This window comes from Haliotis rubra, unplaced genomic scaffold, assembly GCF_003918875.1.
Source record: "Haliotis rubra isolate DU_JTF1 unplaced genomic scaffold, ASM391887v1 Scf3, whole genome shotgun sequence".
NCBI lineage: Eukaryota > Metazoa > Mollusca > Gastropoda > Lepetellida > Haliotidae > Haliotis > Haliotis rubra.
This window is the reverse complement of record NW_025766968.1, coordinates 597827-602500: the sequence shown is the minus strand read 5'-3', so window position 1 is coordinate 602500 and position 4674 is coordinate 597827.

Sequence of the window (4674 nt, the reverse complement as noted above, 5' to 3'; positions counted from 1 at the left end):
CAAAAATGAACCCATAAAATTCACTAGACAGTCGGGCTAGTGACTGTGGAGATTTACTGGCCCGACTGGACTTTCAGTAGCCACGGGCTAGCGGGCCAGTGGCTATTTCGCACACTGCTACTAGAACTAACTCAATTATTGCCACAGCAACCACTACTGCTGATAATGGAGTTGATATTATTGCTGCTGTTATTCCTGTTGTTGCTGATACTACTACTACTACAACCACCACCACTTCGACTACTACTGCTGCTGCTGCTGATGCTATTGATGCTGTTATTCCTGTTTTTGCTGATACAACTACTACCACTACTACTACTACTACTACTGCTGCTGCTGCTGCTGATACTGCTGCCGCTGCTACTACTACTGCTACTGCTACTATTACTACTACTACTACCACTACTACCACTACTACTACTGCTACTACTACTGCTGCTGCTACTGCTGCCGCTGCTACTGCTACTACTACTACTGCTACTGCTACTACTACCACTACCACTACCACTACCACTACCACTACTACTACTACTACTACCACTACCACTACTACTACCACTACTGCTGCTGCTACTGCTGCCGCTGCTACTGCTACTGCTACTACTACTGCTGCTGCTGCTACTGCTACTGCTACAACTACTACTACTACTGCTGCTACTGCTACAACTACTACTACTACTGCTGCTGCTGCTACTGCTACTGCTACAACTACTACTACTACTGCTGCTACTGCCGCTGCTACTGCTGCCGCTGTTGCGACTACTGTTACTATGTGCACTATTACTATAGTGCCATCATGAAACATGGACATACTTCCTTTTACAGGCAGTTTAACAAAACGTAATTTAAGCCCAAACTATATTGCTACTTTAATATTGCCAGTGTACCGTTTACATCTCTCAGGACAGCTGTAGTACCCCGCAACTGCTGCTACGACTTACACAAACCAACGCCCATCCTCCCTCGCCGACGTCCCTGCCAACATCACCACAATTGCGACATAAACAACATCTGCTTTCATATGCTACATGTATCGTTCATTTCTCTTGGTTCGGGTACAAACACCCCAAACTATATCCACCTCCAAATACTGCTGTGTCATTGTTCAGTTTACATAACCCGATCAATAGTAGTATCTTCATCAAAACAAACTTTACGATGCGTGAAATCCTGGACGAACTTGGTGACTGGGTGTCGGAATAATTATGGAAGATAATATGATAAGCGTTCACAAACGTACTCCATAGTTTCAAGTCCGGTTTAGGTGACCTTACCTATACAGATTAATTGAGAGCCCTCGTCACATATTGCCGGGCTGCCAGAACGCTTATTGATCCGTAGGGGAGAAAGACACACGTTTTCTGGTTTGGTGGAGAGCCCCGTAGCGACGGGCACACGGTGTCGGGTGATTGCACAACCAGCTGCTATGGCACGCTCTCACATCTGTGTCGCAAAGGATTCATTGATAAATATTTTATAAGTGATGACCCTTTGTATTGGGAAATGTATCCTCTACTAGAACCGTTGCTTTGAATACAGACGCTCAACATTCATGACAATTTCTGAATTTTATGTTCTGAAACATTTAAATTAATATCTCTTGTTATGAAATTATTTTCTAATTGTCAAAATAAACCTGCATTTGAATCGCAAATTTGAATCAAATATTTATGAAATATCAATTATTAATTTACGTAAAATATAAACCTGTCAGGTGTATTTCAAACAACCCTTTGATTATGTGCTCATTTGTAACAAAACAGTGTCTGTGAGCCAAGGTGTATATGTCTGCATACTTGCATCGCTCACCTGTAGTCGAGTGGGTTTCGTCGTCGGGTCACAAGTCACATGATCGCGGTCACTTGAATGTATCAACCGTCGACAAGAGGGGAATATTAACATAATATAGCTTCACTATCTTCAGTACGGTTGTCCGGATTCTCAAACATTACGACATAACCCATCTCCTACCAAGCAACCGTATTGACAAATTTATGTATATGAATCGTAGATATATATTTGACAGTGATGTAAAACAGTGCATGAGTGATAGGGCTGAGAGAAGAATTGTGAAGAAAATCCGTTATGCAGTAAGTTATAAATGTCGTAACAAGGCGTTATACCTCGTCTTGCAACAACAACGACGACGACAGCGACAACAGCAGCAGCAACAACAGGCACCTCCACCCCAATGATGGAGACACATGAAACCGGTCTGGGAGGGGCATCGGCGGCAGTATCCTGGCCACATCAAACGTAACATCCCCTTCCATGTATTTTAGGTAGAGGTCTGGTTGCCAGAGGGTGGACGGCGGTAGTTAATCTGATTGTATCACAAAGGGATAGTGACCGACAACAGTGTACAGTGTTTGTGATTAGATCACGCAGCGTTAAAAATCATGTATGTTACATGATTTGCCCTCGATTGGTGTGATAGTACCCGTAGTTCCTGGGGGTAAGCGGCTGTTGACAAGATCATATCAAGCACGTAGAGTGAGATTGCAGTACGCACTTTGAAAGAAAAATACATGAAATATAAGATTATTGATACAGAGAAGAGAGAGAGAGAGAGAGAGAGAGAGAGAGAGAGAGAGAGAGAGAGAGAGAGAGAGAGAGGCTGTCAGACAGACAGAGAGAGATATATATATATATATATATATATATATATATCAGACAGAGAGAGAGAGGAGGACAGAGAGAGAGAGAGAGAGATATAGGCTGTCAGACAGAGAGAGAGAGAGAGAGAGAGAGAGAGATAGGCTGTCAGACAGAGAGAGAGAGGAGAGAGAGAGAGAGGCTGTCAGACAGACAGAGAGAGAGAGGAGAGAGAGGCTGTCAGACAGACAGAGAGAGAGAGAGAGAGAGAGAGAGAGAGAGAGAGAGAGAGAGAGGAGAGAGATATATATATATATATATATAGACAGAGAGACAGAGAGAGAGAGAGAGAGAGAGAGAGAGAGAGAGAGAGAGATAGGCTGTCAGACAGACAGAGAGAGAGGAGAGAGAGAGAGAGATAGGCTGTCAGACAGACAGAGAGAGAGAGAGAGAGAGATAGGCTGTCAGACAGACAGAGAGAGAGAGAGGAGAGGGAGAGAGAGAGAGATCACTGCATGCTTGGGAGAGCCTCTCTGAAGCAAGCCTGAAGCCACTGTCAATAACTCGTCTATGAATGCTAACATTTATCAAGCTGTATGTTCGCAATATGCCTGTTTTTGTTAAGGTTTCATTAACGTGGTATACACGTGCACGACGTAAGTGTCTATTTACACACACGTGCACGACGTAAGTGTCTATTTACATACACGTGCATGGCGTAAGTCTTAATATATTCTACGAAAAGGAGATTATCGTTTCTGAACTAAAGTGTCATATTTCCACATAACTTAAAACACACACAGCGCTAATGCGGAACAGTTGATTATTTTTTTAAATGTAAAAACAGAGGTTCAGTTTAACAGAATTGTATTCTCAAAAGTGGCTCAGCCCTCTGATTATATTTCATCTGCGCTTTTTTCAAAAGAAAAAAGTTTTGATCAGGTTTAAGCATAAAAAAACGACATTAGAGTTCTACATCTGTGCTTCATGCTAAAGAATCAATAATACTGCTCCACCAAGAGTTACGACTTACAATCAGAATAAGTATTGATTGGGAGATGTCTGCTTTTTTCAACTAACAGCAAGACGGATCTGTGAGCCATAGCTCAGGTTTGTTTACCATGTTGAAAAAAAGACGAACTTGTTACAAAATGTTTTTTACGCTGGAAACTTAACGAGGCATCTCTCGGGTTTGATGCATAGACAGACGTCCATCACGTTATCTGGGACGCAGGTTACGCTACGTCTCCCTGTAGAGAAGGAGAACGTATAGATTATCCGTACTATTTAACGTAATCGCACTACCTCGACCCCATGTTGTTCGGTCTGAGTTTGTTTCAGTGGAATGGGTCTTCCTTGGGGTGTGGTGACATGTCAATTCCACTTGTCGTCTTCCACATTTCAACTCACCCGAAACCTTGGTTTTACCACAGCACGTGGACTGCATCCGCAACGCGCCACTACGACAGCGACAACACAAAAGGATTTTAGACTCACTACCAATGAGTTCACTCAGGTGCGGACTGCACTGACTATATACAGACTGCTTGCATGTAAAGACAGAAAATTGTTCAAACATACCATTATGTTACGAATGAAGTTTATTCAGAGATTAGGCTTGATTACACTGTGTTCGTCATTATTATTATCATTATTATGATTATTATTTTTATCAAAAAAAATTGTAGAGAAATGAGCATTTGAACAAGAAGTGAACTTCGTCGACTGAAATATGACATAAGACACAAAGTCATATTTCTCTGTTAATATTACTTCAATTCTAATAGCCTAAGTATTTTATATTTAATGTCTTATAAATATTAATTAGACTTCCACTGCAGTTGGGCCGCAGACAAACAATATACACAACGTCTATTACTAATCACTATCCGCTGTGTACAGTTCATACAACAGTAATGTTCACAGGAGACTTGAAATGAACTTTAATTTCAGAAACACTTGATGTTTTTTAAGGGATGATATGTTAGTATGTCGTTTCCATTGAGAAGACATACCCATAATTCTGTATATACATTCTCCAACGATGTACTGTGAATTGTGACATGAGTAACATAGTAC